Genomic DNA, 18,654 nt, shown 5'->3' on the forward strand with positions numbered 1-18,654 from the left:
TATATGTCATTTTGCTTAATTAAGCCCAGCTTACTTTAACTAGAGTGGATTCTACTCTCTGTAACTGAACCCTCTCTAATACAACTGTTCTATTATATCTATTTTGAGCATCTACTATGAGTCCGGAAACACTGGTGGTGTAGTGGTTAAGAGCTACGGCTGCTAACCAAAAGGTCAGCAGTTCAAAGCCACCAGGCACTCCTTGGAAACTCTATGGGGCAGTTCTATTCTGTCCTATAGGGTCACTATGAGTCGTAATCAACACAACAGCAATGGGTTTCGGTTTACTAGGAGTCCACATTATACCAGGCAAGAAGGGATCCATCAATAATGGCTTGCAATGGGCCAAACTAAAGTTAATTTAATCCTGTCAGTAGTCACCTGAGCTAAGTACTATTACTTATCCTATCATACAGAAGAGGGAACTGAGGCACAGACATTAAATAATTTGCCTGAGGTCACACAGACAGGAAGAGGCAAAGCCAAGCTTTGTGCCCACGCAGTATGGCTCCAGGGCTTTCACCATCACCTGGTACCATCCTGCCTATCATTCCTATTGTCTAGTCAGAGTCTGAAAACTGGTCTAATGTCTCATTTCTTTTGCAAGAAATAAACCAGACCAACCTAAAGTACACAATTATACAATTGCCTGGTGTTTTTTTTTTGATTCTTTGATTGTTAAAAAGTACTTCTTGCTCATACTAATTTGGGGATTTATAAATCAGACATGAGAAATTTTTAAACTCCTAATAGTCTCAAGGAGTCCCTGTGTGGTGCAAACATGCTCCACTGCTAACCAAAAGGTTGGTGGTTCGAGTCTACCCAGAGGTGCCTTGAATGAAAGCCCTGAAAATCTACTTCCAAAAAATCAGCCATTGATAACCTTATAGATCACAGTTCTACTGCGATACATATGGGGTCACCATGAGTCAGAATCATCTGGAAGGTAACTGGTTTGTTGTTTGTTTTTTAATAGTCTCTAACAAGGGATCACAAAGTGCTTTCTTCCCATCATGCCTTCCACATGGAGTATGCAGGCTCTCTTCCTCCCCTCCCCCAGCACCCTCCCTCATCAGAACGAAATTCCATAAACTGCCTGTTAGGCTCTTAGAAACTGGTGTCTTCTGTCTTGCACTTGAAACCTGGAATATTAACCAAATAGTTGTTACTGCAAAAAAGATGTTTTCAGTCTGTTCCCGAATAGAGATTGTAGTGTGAATTACACACTATGTAGTTCTTGCTTCCTTAGTAGGGGAGATTAGTGGGGCAAATTATTTTATCTTCACTCCTCCATGGAGATAATTCATCACTATTTGAAGAGTTGTACTTTTCTGTGGTTGCTTGGTTTGGAATTGCAATAGACACTCAAACTTCTGCAAAATTCTGTTTTCCACGTGGAATGCAATTCAGTGAACCAATGTCTTCCATAGAGCTTATTTGCACCCCTATTAATAATATCATCCTCGGAGCCCACTTATACCTAGAGCCTTGCCACTGAAGGCTTTGATAGCTTGAGTTCACTATTTCATTTTCAATTTCTAAGGTCTTCCCCCCCAAGCCCTCTCTGCTCTATCTAGCACAAAAAGGAGCAATGCTAACTTGATGGAATTAGAAAATGCCAAAACCACACAAAAGAATGCAGCCCTGAGTATAGCACTCATCTGCAAAGTATGAAATCTTTTCTCCGAGTTTGTCTCTGCAAACAAGGTCAGCCCCGAAAGCCAACACTACCTTAGCCAGGGAGGGGCAGATGGCGCCATTAAAAACTCTTGCCAGTGCTTACCTCAGACAATGTAAAAACAAAACTGGTGCTGGTGTTTATTTAAAGTTATTGGCATTGGGCTCACTCCTGGTAGACAAAGATTATCTTGTTTACAGCAGCATCCAGATGATGGACAAGACTCTGTATAATCTAAATCGAGCTATGCAGAAGGGGGGACCCCTTAGCATAAACAACTTCCCTCAAGCAAAACAAATCCTGCTCAGACTCAAGCTGGAATTCATTTATTATAGAGCTCTGAGCTGACTTGTTTCAACATCAAACAACTGCAAAAGTAGAGGGATAAAAGCTGATGACCAAGGGCATTATGAGCCTGTCCTTTTCCTTCTCTTTGTTTTTTTTTTTTTTAAAGGCGTTTCTGGTTTTGTCATTTCGTAGGGCTTGTTTCTCTGCAGCTGCTCTCACTAGCGCCACTTCACCAGGTTGGAGTGGATGTGGGCTACACACGCATGTGTCAGAGGCAAGAAGGGTTGAAGGGTCACCTGATTTGGCCTGACGGATAAACCTGGAATTGGAAATCTTAGTGAGTTCAATGAAATAGAGATAGATATTAAGATCTCAGGATAAATGGACAGAGATACAGTGGGGGCCACAGATTGGCCATGAGTTCAGCCCCCTCTGGGATTCAGACTTGCCTGGAATTGGTGGCAGAGCCTTGACGAGAATTTATTCACTTGAGGAACTGCAGAAACTCCTGGGGAAGAATTCACCTAAGTGCACAGGCCACCACCATCTGTCAGTCTGTCCTACTATGGGGGCTTACGTGTTACTGTGATGCTGGAAGCTATGCCACTGGTATTTCAAATACCAGCAAGGCCACCCATGGTGGACAGGTTTCAGTGGAGCTTCCAGGCGAAGACAGACTATGAAGAAAGACCTAGCAATCTATTTCTGAAAATAAGCCAAAGAAAACTCCATGGATCACAACAGAATATTGTCTGATACAGTGCTGTAAAGTGAGGCAACCTAGGTTGGTAGGTACTCGAAATATACAGTGGCCACAACAATGGACTTGAGCATACCAATGATCACGAAGACAGTGCAGGACCAGGCAATGCTCTGTTGTACATAGGGTCGCCCTGAGTTGCAGGCAACTGAATGGCAATTAACAACAAAAGTGCAGAGAGAACCTAGCAGACAAGCCAGACGCAGAGAGAGGAGTGATTCTAGGTTGGACATGATGACTCATGGTGGCAGGGGCCCTCAGCAGGAGGAGCCATGCCTGGAGAACCCAGTGATACCCAGGAATAGGGGGCGAGGACTTGAGAAGGAAAAATAGGAGTGATGAAGATTACAGAAGAGCTGATCAGGATTGTTAAGGGCACCCAGGAGACACTCAATGGAGACAAGACAAGAGCATTAGAAGATGGGAGCAAATGCTGATGAAAGGAGTCCCTTTGGTCCAACAGAGCACAGGGGTGATACAAGAACCAGAAGGAGAAGGGGAGAGGGGCAGGCAGGACTTTGTTTCTCTGAAATGTGGTTCCCTCCAAGGGATTTTCTACCTTTTCTGTCTGTTTCTACTCTAGATAATGAACACATCTTCAAGTAGGTGCTCCTAGTGTCTAGCAAATAGTAGAATTCAGCTTCGGGGAATGACTAATGCCTGTTTCACAATCTAGTTGCCTTCCTGAAGTCTATTCTCCCTGTCGACACCATCATCCCTACAGCTTTTTTGGTCAGAGATCCCTTGTTCTCCACTACCCTGCCTCTTTGGGCTCAGATGGAGTGTGAGTGGTGGGGTGGGGAGGCAGCATTCTGAATCCTCCCCTTAGCTGTTTCCAGGCTGTTATGTTTCCACTCTTTGGAAAACCTCCCTGAAGGCTCAAGCCATCCAAAGATGCTACCTTTACCACCTAATCCTTGTCTTCTGTTGGTCCTGAATCATGCTCCCATATATGTTGAGACATTTGGCATAGGAAGGTAGGTCTTTCTCTTCAAGCTAAGCCTCACCATTGTCCTGGTTGGCTTTTCTGTTCATGAGCCTTAACACCACTGACCTTCACCTTTCCTGAACCTTAGCCATACCCTGAACCATACTCAAAAAGATTGAAGTCACGATAGCCTCTTGTATAAAAACCCCGCACTCCTTTGTGAACGTTGGAGCCCTTTGCTTTTTTTTTTCTTTGTGCTGCCACTTTTCTTTCACTCCTAATGGAATATGAGATTTTCTTTGTTGACATTTCTGGTGTCAGAAGTGGGATTTTAATGGTGCATTATCTTTCACAGTCATTGAGGCAACAGGAACAGAGACACGGTACCTGCTGAGCTAGTTTGGGTTCTCTGCCTCCAAGCTCTACTCCTTTGCATTGACAGCTCTTCAAGTTTTATTGTGGGATTTGTTTTGGTTCTTGCAAATAAAAATTTTGTTTTGCTATAACTGTCATTATAAAATGGGGAATGCCATGTCTAAAAGAGATTTGTAGCCATCTTCTGGGACTCCTGTTTACTACATGAACAAGCATTTTGGACCCTTAATGTGCGTGTTCATTGTTTGTTTGCCATAACCTAATTTGGAACAGTTTATAAAATCAATGGCCACTTTTGGGTACTTTCCAATTGGAGAGACTAGTATGTTTAAGATCTAAAATAAGAGCCTAGGTTTCTAGCCGCAGAATGTATTAGGTTAAAAAAGAATGAAAACAGACTTTGTATGGTTGTTATGAAGGAATCCCAGAGTCTTTTAAGCTGCAAAAATATGTGAGCACTGGTTCAAGCAACTTAAAAGCCTCCAGGACACTCACCACCAACAGAAAGACACCCGTGAAAGGATAAACTGGGACATGAGGTGGACCAGAGCTTTAGGCTGCCACCAGTTGCTAGACAGCTCTCATGCAATGGAGGCATCCTGTGAAACAAAACACTGACCAAATCCCAGAGCAGACTCCCTGCTAGGAACTTCGTTTCACTCTGAGACCAAAGTTTCAACCTAGTTCTTAAAATCTTTGAATAACGAGCCTGAATTTCCCCCATACCAGGATGCTGGCTTGGGGTTCATGTTCAAAAAAACAATATAAGCTGAATATACTTTAATTTAGAATTTCAGTGATCATTTTGGGAAAATGAGTTTCCATCTGCTCTTTTTCCTTCCATTTTGGGAAAACGAGTTCCCATTTGCATTGTCTTTTCTTTTCTCTGGGGAGTTTTGTTTAATGCTCAGGTCTTGTCAGAGGGTCTGATATTCCCCATCTGAGACACTGGCAAATTAATCATTTTTGTCTAGAACCTGTTTTTCTACTGAATTGGGTCTACCTTATCAAAGAATTGCTGTATACATTTTAAAAAACGGGGTTGATTGTGTTGTGTGGTATTGTATAAGCCTGGTTTTTGACCTGGCTTCACAGATGAGTTTATGTGGTTTTTCTATTTCATTTCGTTCTGAGAGCTTGCTTGTGGACTAGAGTGTTGTGTCTGAGTTTCTGTCTTGTATCAGGCTGGAGGCCGTGGCTGGCAGTTGCTGTTTTCCATGAGGCTGTTTTAAATTTCAATGATTTTATCTTCCAAGAAAAACTGCTTCTTGCACATGTCTTATGATCTAGGCTTTTAGTAGCTATTCTGAGAAACTTTAATATAAATTGGTCTATTTGAAAAATGCACTAAAAAAAGGATAGATTATTTATTTTGGTTGGTATAACAAGGCTTTAAAAAGGACAAATTATTCTAAATTTCTTCTCTAAAGGATCCTATAAGTCATGCAAAAGATAGGGTTATGAAAATGTAATAATTTCCTACCTCCAAATGGTATTATTAATCTAGATTATATATCCCTCCAAAGAATTTACCCTGATCATTTTAATGATAAATAAGCACTTTAAAATATAAGTTTGAATACTTCCAGGAATTAATGAAAGTGAATTCATTCTGACAAAGATTTTTATGTTCTGTAGTGTGTCAATCTTAAAAGCAAAACCTTTCTGAATAACTTAAGCTAGATATTATATGAAATGTGTTTTATTTAAGGAAAAGGGGTAATTTTGTTTTAAAGTAAAACTAGTAGTTCAAGAATGAGAAGAGGGAGGCATAGAACAAACCTAGGGGAAAAAATGGCTCACCAAGAATTGCTGGGTTCATTTACAAAATTGCCGAAGAGTTTTGGTATTTACTGGGTAGGTAATAGGTTGGGATAAAAAGAAAGCAAAAGTGTTTACCAAGAGAATAGTAAAAGGGAAAGAATTTGGTTATCTTTTGTCTTTTGAAATACCTAGGCCAACTTAAACATATGTAAATGGCCAATTGTTGTCTTTGACCACCATCTAAAAATAGGGAGGGCAGGGCAGGACAGGATCAGATCTCCTCAGCCCCCAAACTCTGAGGCCATGTAGCTCTAGGGAAGCTGTTGAAGGACTCCTCCCAACTAGGTGAACCCCTTTTAAGACAAAAGAAAATAAGAAAAATGCTGTTTTAATATAATTACCATAGAAGACCTGGTGGCACACTGGTTAAAGCATTCAGCGGCTAACTGAAAGGTCAGTGGTTCAAAACCACCAGCAGCTCCACGGGAGGAAGATGTGGCAGTCTGCTTCTGTAAAGATTTACAGACATGGGGCAGTTCTACTCTGTCCTGTAGGGTTGCTATGAGTTGGAATTGACTCCATGGCAGTGGGTACTATATGATGGACCCACATCATAAAAGAACTATAAATAAGTTCTCTCTGTTGTAGAGGGATTCTAAGAAGCCAAAAGAAAGAAATCACAACGAGACGCACCTGAAATGAAATGGTAGGGTAGATGGAGATATTTTGATTCAAAAAAAAAAAAAAAACCAGTAGCTAAAATGTAACATTAGATTTAAAAAGACACAGGAAATGGTAAAGGTTTGAATAAAATATGGACAATTTAAGCAAACTTTATTTCAATAATAATTATGTTTTGTGGTATATAAAAAAAATGTGGTATATAGGCTTACAATAATTTCCAAGATCTTTAGGTAGCTTACTGACATTGAATTAACAGATATTCCTTATAATTTAAGTTTATATACTTTTGATTTTTATGCCATAGAGAAAGGATATATATATATATAAATGAGTGTGCTCATTTTTGCCACCTAAAGTGTTGTATTATAAGAGATGCGCAACAAAGCCAATATTTAAAGGTTTATTAAAAGGGAATTTATTTAATATGTTCAAAAATTTTTTTAATCTATTTTGGCTAAAGTTTAATGGGTTAATTTATGAGATTTTTAAGAGCTGGAGTCCAAAATAGCAAATAGAGCAAATAATTGGGTTCTCACTGTTAAAATAACAAAATTTTCTTTAATTACTGATTTATTCTTTGCACAGTTTGCCCCGAAGGCAAAGGTTTGACGTCTTATTAGAATGAATTCTTGAGTCAAAAACCAAGTCACGTGGCTTTGAAAAAAGCTAAGGTTTTTACCTTTAAGATCTTTGGTAAATAATTTTATTGTTTCTTGGTGACCTACGATAAACTCCTGACAACATTGAAACTTCATGGAAAGCCACAAAAGATTTGTTTCTCTTTTATAAAAAGAAAAGTGCTAATAAATAAATAAATAAATAAAGTTTAATATGTTATGAGCCACATGAAACATGTTTTCAAATCAGAAGCACCAAATTTTCTTTGCATTAAAATTTATGTGTCAGTAATATTTGCATGATATTAAATAAGCACATAATGTTATGTCATAGCTTTATTCTTTCAGTTGCTAACTTGGTTGCACCTTTGTTTCCTTTGAATCTAGCATCATCAAAGCCAATAGTTTTAACTGGGGAATTCTCATCATTTACCCATGGAATTTTTATTACTATTCAGAGGTTTGTTGTTGTTGTTAGGTGCCGTTGAGTTGGTTCCGGCTCATAGTGACCCTACGTACAACAGAAAAAACCAGTGCCTGCTCTGCGCCATCCTCACAATCGTTGTTATGCTTGAGCCAATAGTTGCAGCCACTGTGTCAATCCATCTCGTGGTTGGTCTTCCTCACTTTTATTGACCCTCTACTTTACCAAGCATGATGTCCTTCTCCAGGGACTGATCCCTTCTGATAACATGTCCAAATTGTGTGAGACATAGTCTTGCCATCCTTGCTTCTAAGATTAAAAGCAAGGATTCAGAGGTTTAGAGACTTGATAATCTTGTTATATTCTTGGTATATCCTGACAGTTTAGTATTATGACTCAAGATTATTATGTGGTACATTTGAAGCTCTTTGAGAACAAGGTTAATCACCATGTTTAGAGATGTTTTTGTCTAAAGTTTCTTTTTAATTGACTTTATTTGGCTTTGCATGATTTTTGTAGCTAATTCCCATCAGGTTTTTCACTTTTAAGAATTATTATTATAAGTTAGCCCTGGACATTTAAGTTGTCACGTGCAGATAAGTTTTACTTTGCTGATTTACTGAAAACATTTGACCAAAATATTTCAACAAAAATGGACTGTATCAGACTTATAAAGAGGACTATAATATTCCAAATGTGGGTACAATTGGACTAAACCAGAATTTCTAGAACATTTACGTAGAAGCTGACGGGGTTTTCAGACTGCTGGTGATCCACAATTACATGGAACCAAAATTAGCTATATAAAAAACCAAAACCAAACCCAGTGCTGTCGAGTTGATTTCGACTCATAGCGACCCTATAGGACAGAGTAGAACTGCCCCATAGAGTTTCCAAGGAGCACCTGGCAGATTTGAACTGCCGACCGTTTGGTTAGCAGCCGTAGCACTTAACCACTACGCCACCAGGGTTTCCAATTAGCTATATAGGACTGAGTAAAATAAAAGAATTATTATAAGGTTTATATGAAAATATTACTGATGCTCAATGTTCTATTTTCTAAATATAGGAAACCATTTTTTATTTTTCTTTCCCTTTTCAATGTAAGAATTAGCTATTCCATTAACCAATAACACTATGCTGACTATAGGATATCCTATGGTAAGAATTTTTCTCATCTCCTGATTCTTGCTATTTGACTAGTTCAACTGGTACATCTTGGTTATGTGGCTCTAACCTGGATGGATTAGTAGGTGTACTATGGGACTGTGCTGGATCCAAGGTCGCATATTAACTGACTTACCTCTTCCAGCTGACATCCTCCTTTTTCAGAGCTTATTAGTCTAGATCTGTATTTCAATGGTATAATCATTTGTCTTTTACTTTATACCTCAAATAGGATTAGAAGATGTTATGGCTCATGTCAAAGTTCTGACTTAATATATTCAGAGTGTTTTAAATGATTTCACCCACGAACTCCAAGAAATGAATACTGAAATGACTATGATGAGAGAAGTAGTTCTTCAAAACTGAATGGTCCTTGACCCTGTTACTATGCACAAAGAGGCACCTGGGGTGGTTAAGGTTATGTGTTAGCTTGGCTAGGCCATGATTCTCAGTGGTTTAGCATGTATTATGTAATCTTCCTCCATTTTGTGATCCGTGTGGCCTGCAGATTTTGGGTTCATCAGCCCCTGCAACCATGTGAGTTGGGAGAAGCATTCAGCCTGACGGTTGAGCCATGAAGTTGGGACTTGCCAGCCTCCACAGCCACATGAGCCATTTCTGTCCCATTTGCCCTTGCTATAATCCCAGAAAACACCTTAAAGCCCTACCCAGACAATATCCCTTACCCTCTGGACCTATGCTTGAATGGCAGCTAGATTTCATTTAGCTCCCACCCTCAGATGGTTATAAATATGTTTTAGTAATGATTTGTAGATTTTTGACACTGGATAGAAGCCTTTCCTTGTTACCATGCTACTGCAGCTTTTGTAACAAAGAAACATCATACCCACCTGGGGAGCACCAAAAACTCTTTGTGATGATTGGGGAACTCATTTCACCAAGCAAGTTATCCAAGAACTATACTGAGTTTTTCTCTTTTATCAAAGATTACATTGCCTTTGTCATCCTCAGTCTTCTGGTCTAGTAGAAAGAACTAATGGAATAATAAAAACACAAATATCAAAGCTTTGAGAAATCTTAAGTTTATCTTGGATTAAGGTCCTTCCCTTGGTTCTTTTAAATTTGAGGTCCACACCATTTGGACCTCACAAGCTTACTCCCTATGAAATAATTACTGGGAGGCCCATGGTCCTTCCCTATGTTGCCTGCACTAACACTAACACTGTACAACCTGACCTGTTGAAATACTGTCAATCATTAATGCAGTGTTATAAGAAATAATCTTTCATAGGTTAGAGAAGTGTTTGATGACCAGAAATCAAACATTCAGGAGTCACCTAACATTGTCCTTGAGGAATATATGTATTTGAAGAGACATCAATTAAAGAACTACTGGGACCTTGTTGGAAGGAACTTTACTTAGTTCTCCTCACCAGCCCATGTGCAGCGAAGCTGAAAGGAGTTAAGCCCTGGATCCATTTGTCACAACTTAACAAGGCTAGTAGACCTCTTTGGACTTGTCGACTCTCTTGAGGTCTGAAAATTACATTTAAATGCTGCTGTGGCCTGAAGAAGATGACTGTGGGAGTAGACATCTCATCCCAAGAACACAGAACAAGACGTCATGCATGTAACTGAATTCTATGGGCTTTGCTTGGTGATTATAGCTATCCTTATTGTATACCTGTGGTCTTATTTTCTGGTAGTTTTATTCACTATGAAAGCCTATTTAAACCTTATTCTTTTCTTTCTAACAGTTGCTTCTAACACTTGGAGAGAGAAGGCATTTGTTAAATTAGCCCAGTCAATAGCTAGTGCCAGTAATTTGACTGAATGTTGGATCTGTCATCCTTCTCTACAATCTGTGCATGAAAATTCAGATCCATTAGCATCTCCCATATTAAATTACAGTTTTATAGCAAATGCTACTGTTAACTTCAGCCTCATCTTTAAATGAGCCATACTTGTTAGATTATGGCATCCCCTGGATTGCAGACCCAATCTCAGAACAATGCTTTAATTTAATCCAAATTATGAGCAAGAATTGCTCTAAAGCTACTTGGAACCCTTCTTATTGCCCAAATGATTTTCTTATCTCACATGATAGACCCCCTAGATTCTGGAAAAATGCCCATGTAGTGAATTTAACAGGGGGCCTGAGAGAATTAATGCATGTTTGTACTGAACTTTGGTACTGGCTAAAGTTGGGATGATTGTCCATCTGTAATAATTCTTTAATAGAAAATTGGCTTGAGAAGGCCAATCAAATCATCCCTTTCCCACACAATACTACCAAAAATGGAACGATCTGTGCCTCTCTGGTTATGTGTTTTTATGTAGAGGATCAGGTTATCCCACAATACAGGACCCTATTCCATGTGATCACCCTTCTGCCTGGACATTACCTTGCTTAGATTACTGGAAAATGATGGGCCAATGCACTTTAGGGACTTTAGGAATTCCCTTACATACCTACATCTATAACAAAAGTAATCACTGAACTAGTGATAAAAATTCTTGTTTGAAATAAGAGAGACTCTATGTTACAAGATAATCCAATAGCTGATGAGCTTGGGATGAGGTGGATATTCTTACCCAACTACAGTGTTCCCCAACTTGAAAGATCTATTTGGTACTTACCTGCTACAATGGCTCAAATTGATGGTAATATTGCAGATGGAATGGCAGCCCAACAGAAGTCTTTAGAATCCTTTGTTAAAACAGTATTGTTGTTGCTGGGTGCCATCAAGTCAGTTCTGACTCATGGTGACAAAAGAATGAAACACTGCCTGGTCCTGCCTCGTCCTCACAATCATTGTAATGCTTGAGCTCACTGTTGTAGTCACTGTGTCAATCCATCTCGATGAGGGTCTTCCTCTTTTTCGCTGACACTCCAGCTTACCGAGCATGATGTTCTTCTCCAGGGACTGATCCCTCCTGATTATATGTCTAAAGTATGTGAGACATAGTCTTGCCATCTTTCCTTCTAAGGAGAATTCTGGTTGTACTTCTTCCAAGACAGATTTGTTCATTCTTTTGGCAATCCATGGTATAGTCAATATTCTTCACCAACACAATTTAAAGGCATCAATTCTTCTGTCTTCCTTATTCATCATCCAGCTTTCACATGCCTGTGAAGCAACGGAAAACACAATAGCTTGGGTCAGGCACAGCTTAGTCTTCAAGGTGACATCTTTCCTTTCAACACTTTAAAGAGGTCCTTTACAGTAGATTTGCCCAATGCAACACACCTTTTGATTTCTTGACTGCTGCTTCCATGGGTGTTGATTGTGAATCCAAGTAAAATGAAATCCTTGACAACTTCAATCTCTTCTCTTTTTATCATGATGTTGCTTATTGGTCCAGTTATGAGAATTTTTGTTTTCTTTATGTTGAGGTATAATCCATAGTGAAGGCTGTAGTCTTAGACCTTCATCATTAAGTGCTTCAAGTCCTCTTCACTCTTTCAGCAAAGTTGTGTCGTCTGCATATCACAGGTTGTTAATGAATCTTCCTCCAATCCTGATGCTGAATTCGTCTTCATACAGTCCAGCTTCTTGAATTGTTAAGACAGACGAGGAAGAAGGACCTGGCAGTCTACTTCTGAAAAGAATTAGCCAGTGAAAACCTTATGAATAGCAGCAGAACATTGTCTGATATAGTGCCAGAAGATGAGCCCCTCAGGTTGGAAGGTACTCAAAATACGACTGGGGAGAGTTGCTTCCTCAAAGTAGAGTTGACCTTAATGATGTGGATGAAGTCAAGCTTTGCAGACCTTCATTTGCTGATGTGGCACAACTCAAAATGAGAAGAGACAGCTGCAAATGTCCATTAATAAAAGATGGAATTACAAAGTATGAACCTAGGAAAATTAGAAATCGTCAAAAATGAAATGGAATGCATAAAAATCAATATCCTAGTCATTAGTGAGCTGAAATGGACTGGTATTGGCCACTTTGAATCAGAGAATCATATGGTCTGCTATGCCAGGAATGAGAACTTAAAGAGGAATGGCATTGTATTCATCGTCCAAAAAAACATTTCAAGATCTATCCTGAAATACTATGCTGTCAGTGATAGGATAATAATCCATATACCTACAAAGGAGTCCAGTTAATATGACTATTATTCAAATTTATGTAACAACCACTAAGGCCAAAGATGAAGTAACTGAAGATTTTTTACCAACTTCTGCAGTCTGAAATTCATTGAACATGCAATCAGGATGCATTGATAATTACTGGTGAGTAGAATGTGAGTGTTGGAAACAAAGAAGGACCAGTAGTTGGAAAATATGGTGCTGGTGCTAGAAATGATGCTAGAGATTGCATGATAGAATTTTGTAAGACCAATGACTTCTTCATTGCAAATGCCTTTTTTCACCAACCTAAACAGTGACTATATATATGGACCTCACCAGATGGAATACACAGGAATCAAATCTACTACATCTGTGGAAAGAGCTGATGGAAAAGCTCAATATCATCAATCAGAACAAGGCCAGGGGCCAACTTCGGAACAGACCATCAATTGCTCACATGCAATTTCAAATTGAAGTTGAAGAAAAGTAGAACAAGCCCATGAAAGGCAAAGTATGACCTTGAGTATATCCCACCTGAATTTAGAGACCATCTCGAGAATAGATTTGATGCATTGGACACTAATGACCGAGGATCAGACAAGTTGTTCAAGGACATCATACATGAAGAAAGCAAGTGGTCATTAAAAGGACAGGAAAGTAAGAAAAGACCAAAGTAGATGTCAGAAGAAACTCTGAAATGTGCTCTTGAACATAGAGTAGCTAAAACAGAAGGAAAAAAGATGAAGTCAAAGAGCTGAACAGGATTCCAAAGGGCAGCTTCAGAAGACGAAGTAAAGCATTATAATGACATATGCAAAGACCTGGAGATAGAAAACCGAAAGGGAAGAACACTTGTGGCATTCCTGAAGCTGAAAGAACTGAAGAAAAAATTCAAGCCTTGAGTTGCAATATTGAAGGATTCTATGGGGAAAATATTAAATGATGCAGGAAGCATCCAAAAAAGATGGAAGGAATACACAGAGTCACTTACCAGAAAGAATTGGTCGATATTCAACCATTTCAGGAGGTAGTGTATGATCAAGAATTGATGGTACTGAAGGAAGAGGTCCAAGCTGCACTGAGGACATTGGCGAAAAACAAGGCTACAGGAATTGATGGAATACCAACTGAGACATTTCAACAAAATGGATGTAGTGCTGGAAATGCTTACTTGTCTATGTCAAGAAATTTGGAAGACAGCTACCTGGCCAACCAACTGCAAGAGATCCATATGTATGCTTATGCCCAAGAAAGGTGATCCAACCAAATTCGAAAATTATCAACAATATCATTAATATCACATGCAAATAAATTTTGCTGAAGATCGTTCAAAAGTGGCTGCTTTTGATGGGGAACTGCCAGAAATTCAAGCCAGATTCAGAAGAGGATGTGGAATGAGGGATATCATTGCTGATGTCAGATGGATTGTGGCTGAAAGCAGAGAATACCAGAAAGATGTTTACCTGTGTTTTATTGACTATGCTAAGGTGTTTGACTGTGTGGGTCATAACAAATTAGGGATAACATTGTGAAGAATGGGAATTCCAGAACACTTAATTGTCCTCATAAGGAACCTGTACATAGATCAAGAGGCTGTCATTTGAACAGAACAAGGGGATACTATGTGGTTTAAAGTCAGGAAAGGTGTACATCAGGGTTGTATCCTTTCACCATATCTATTTAATGTGTACACTGAGCAAATAATCTTAAATACAGTTAGGTCATAGAGTAACTCTTCATTTCTTCCTAGCTTAACAAGGAGAAATTTGTTCCATTGCTAATACCTTCTACTGTACTTGGATAAATACTAGAGGAGAAATAGAACAAGATATTAGAAAAATTCACCAGAAAGGTACTTGGCTACATTCAATACTTCCTATGCCTGACTCTCCCTTTTTAGACATTTTAGTTGTTTACCCAATGACATTGTTTCCTGGTTGCACTCTATTCTACTAATTAGATTAGTTATCTTCATTCTGTAATAATTATCACAGGTCTTTTTAAATGTTGCATGAAAAGTCTATCTAATGCTTGTAATCAAATCATAGACCCTCCTGCTATGCAGAGAGTTATATATCTTGAAGAAACTAAGTCCTTAAATCAGACCAACTTCACAGCTTTGAGTTAGCCTTTTAGGGTGTCAAGTTATTCCTCCAAATGTGGCCTCACTGCACTCATACCACAACTAGAGGATCAGAGAAGCAGAGTGTCCAAGCTATGGTATGGAGAAAAAGTACACGAAGAATTGAACTTATGAAAAAGGTCAATCCAACAAAAAAATTCATGTGGAAGAAAACACTCTCATAACGGTTATCAAAGAATATTCATGGAGACTCTTGATCAAAAGGGGGGAAGTGTGAAGGAGCAATGTAAACCTGTTTGGCTTAACTAAAATGGCTGACACAGTTCTGGATTGGACTCCATTTTGTTTTAAGCCCCTGCTGCTGCTTGTAAAGTATGAGCACCACTTTCTAGGAAACAAGTCTTACTTTGCAAACAAATGTGGTTATGCTTGCCAGACTATGATTCTAGGAAGTGTGTGTAGATTGCTCTTGAAAAAAAATTATTTGCCCTCAGGAAGAATGTGTTTGAAAAGGGATTAACTAATATGAAGAAAGGTCTGTTTGTGGTTGCAGTCACAATAGCATTAAAACCCTGCATTCCTTTGTGTCAGAGCACTTTGTGCTCCTCAGCTTGAGTTGTATTATTCCTCAATAAAACTCTTCTTTCACTCCTAACAGATTAGGAGCTTTTCCTCATTCACTCCTCCCATCTGAGGTAAAGAGGGGTTTCTCTCCTTTTATTCAACGTGATCACTCTGGATACAATTATCCATCCTTTCAGCAATCAGCACAAATTCCTCTCGATCTTTCACCTCTTCTACTGGCTTATTTCCTGTTATGGATTGAATTTGTCCCCCTAAAATGTGTATCAACTTGGCTAGGCCATGATTCCCAGTATTGTGTGGTTGTCCACCATTTCGTCATCTGATGTGATTATCCTTTGTGTTGAAAATCCTACCTCTACGATGTTAATGAGACAGGATTACAGCCAGTTATGTTAATGAGGTAGGACTCAATATACAGGATTAGCTTGTATTTTGAGTCAATCTCTTCTGAGCTATAAAAGAGAGAAGCAAGCAGAGAGGAGAAGGCACTCATACCACCAAGAAAGAAGTGCTGGGAGAGCTACACGTCCTTTGGAATTGGTGTCCCTGTGCTGAGAAGCTCCTAGATTGATAGAAGATTGATGACAAGGAAGTTCCTCCAGAGCTGACCGAAACAGAAAGACTTCCCCTGGAGCTGGCACCCTGAATTCAGATTTTTAGCCTCCTAGGCTGTAAGAGAATAAATACCACATCCACTTGTGGTATTTCTGTTACAGCAGCACTAGATGACTAAGACACTCCCTACCCCGCCAACTATGAACAAACTCATGTTTGTTCTAGAATTTCTTATTTTTTCTTTTTTTCCTTGAAGACAGAACAAAATAACCCTATCCTTGGTCCAATATCTACCTCCAGCCCCTAACACACCCATACTTATCCTTCAGGTACTGTCCTATCTCTCCCCCAACTCACAGTTAAGCTTCTAGAAAGAGCAGCCTGCACGCTTGCTCTCTCCTTCTACCCTTCCCAACACCACCCATTTCTCAACCCTCTGCAACCTAGCCTCCAACTTCATGTCCTCCATGATACTCTCTACTCTGCCCTCATTAAGGCTGTCAGGGGCTACCCCATGGCCAAGTCCACAGGCACTAGATTATCCTGACTTCTGTGGCCTTGGTGCAGCCCTGGTCACCCCATTGGTACCTCCTTCCCTTGACACTGTCTCCTTCCATTTTCCTCTTGCTCCTCCCTTCCCTTTGGCTCCTTTTCTTCCTAGAATGTTCTTCAGTTTCTGAGGCATATCATCAAATTCATCCTTGCCCTGGCATTTCTCAACTGTATTTCTAGCCGAGATCTTTTTCAGGAGGTCACACTTACTGCCCAGCTGCCTTTGGTCCTGCTCCCACCTGGAAGTCATGCGTGAACGTCAATCTCAATATGTTCACAACTGAACCAATCACGTTTCCCCCAGATTTGCTCTTCAATTGGATTTCCTGCTTCGGTAGACGGCATCTTTTCACCCTGGCCACTCTAGCCAAGGTCTGGGAGCCTTCCATCTTTCTCCCATATGATATCAATCAATAAATTAATCTTGGAAAACAAAACCATACAATAGCAAGAGCAAATATGGATCTGAGGCCATACCACTGGAATTTACAGTCACAATTGCTTTCTCCTACCTGATGACACTGGGCAAGACACCTAACCTCTCTGTGACTCAGTTTTCTCATCTATAAACTGGGGATAATAGCAGTATCTTTACTTCACAGAGTTGTGCTGCTTAAATGATGACTATATGTAGGTGTGTACACGTAAGAGCTCGGTAAAAGTGGGCTCTTATACATTCCTCTGCAGCCCAGGATGGAGAGCCTCACATTGTCCCAGGCAGTGCTACTCAAGGTCTGGGCCACAGGCTGTTACAAGTTTGGAATCTGTTTGCTATTGGTCTGCAGGGAGATAAGTGAAGAAATTGAACATAAGCATTTTAAACTTGTATAGCAATTTGACAAGGTAAATTTTTATCTGTTGAACATAATAAAAAGGTCGGGCTTGTATTTTGTACGTCTTTTTAAATTTCATTTTCCTGATAATTCATTTTACAAAAGTATCAGTCCAAGAAGGATTTGGTGTTGTTGTTGTTAGTTTGCTGTTGAATTAGCTCTGACTCAGGCAAACTTTATGTGCAGCAGGAGGAAACGTTGCCCACTCCTAACCTTTAGCTTAGTCCAGTACAAACTGTGTGCGCCATCTAGGGACCCAGGCCCCGCCTGATTCCAGCCTCACCTCTCCTTAGATCTCTGGAGCAACATTCCATTCATCCCTCCAAGTGCCCTCTTATGTGTGCACTTACAGGCCTTTAGCTTGCAATACCTTTGCCGGTATGTCACACCTAATTGTTGCTTGGCTGTCAAAGGCCACCTTTTTCAGGAAGCCTCCTCTGAAGGTCTGAACGTCATTATCACAGTTTTTACATTATATAACTAGTCACGGAAAAATAAACCTCCTCTGCATTTTCATAAACGTCAGAAGCTGTACAAGAGTTCGGGCATCTTGATGGGCCATTGAGAGGGAAGCCTTAGGCAAGCAGTTCCTCCGCACTCCTTAAATCCTTTAACTATTTTCTCCTCCAGGTACTTTTGCAAACCGGAGCAATTCAGGTGTCCCTCAAACCCAGCGCCAGGCAGCTGGGTGGTATCAGGCAATACTGCCAAAGGGTGAGAGGGCGCTTCCCCTTGGAGAGCCCTCCGGGCATTCCGGAGCTGAGGGCCCGGGGCTGCGTCGCGTGTGTGCGGCCTTGGCCCAGGCCCTTCCTGGCAGGTGAGGGCGCCGGGAGGCTCGCACAGTCCCCGGCCCGGCCGCGCGCCGTCAGGCAGGGCCTTGCCTTTCAGGGCCGCGAAGATTGATGTCTTTTCTTTCAATCTGGGAGAACAGAGGCTTCCTCGGCCAGGTTTCTGATGTGTTTCCCAGCGCCCGGAGAGCGGGCAAGGCTGGGAGCTGGCAGCGATGAAAGTGAGCAGCTTGGCTGCGCGCACACATAAATCTTGGCGCGGACAACGGGGCCCTTCTTCTGTGGTCTGATTGCGGCGGGAGGGGCCGGGAGGTGGCGGCCGGGGGGGCCCGCGGGCCGGGCCTCTGGACAGGGCGCGCCGGGCGCTTGTGGGGCGCTCCCACGGGCCCTTTGCTACCCTTCGCTCTGATCCTGCTGGTTTAACCTGCTCACTTCCTGGGGAGCTTGCTCTGGACACCTGGATTCCGGCCGCGTGCCTAAATCCCCAAAGAATTTTTTTTTTTAAATCTCCCCAAATGATAACTACAGACA

The 18,654-nt window shown here is 40.6% G+C and overlaps 1 protein-coding gene across 2 annotated transcripts in view; it reads right to left on the minus strand.

Annotated features, from left to right (window-relative positions):
* Nucleotides 1-9,536: 9,536 nt before the first annotated feature.
* Nucleotides 9,537-18,654, minus strand: part of ERCC6L2 (ERCC excision repair 6 like 2) — a 167,345-nt gene continuing 158,227 nt past the window's right edge. Inside the window, exons 20-21 of one of the 2 annotated variants that reach the window (XR_010322946.1) lie at nucleotides 11,287-12,464; nucleotides 9,537-9,679 (exon numbers count right to left, since the gene is read on the minus strand). The gene's annotated coding sequence lies outside the window, so the exon portion shown is untranslated. Of the gene's footprint in view, nucleotides 9,680-11,286; nucleotides 12,509-18,654 lie in introns of both variants that reach the window. The other variant, XR_010322945.1, reaches the window with a different exon arrangement.

The sequence above is a fragment of the Loxodonta africana genome, chromosome 9, assembly GCF_030014295.1.
Source record: "Loxodonta africana isolate mLoxAfr1 chromosome 9, mLoxAfr1.hap2, whole genome shotgun sequence".
Classification (NCBI taxonomy): domain Eukaryota; kingdom Metazoa; phylum Chordata; class Mammalia; order Proboscidea; family Elephantidae; genus Loxodonta; species Loxodonta africana.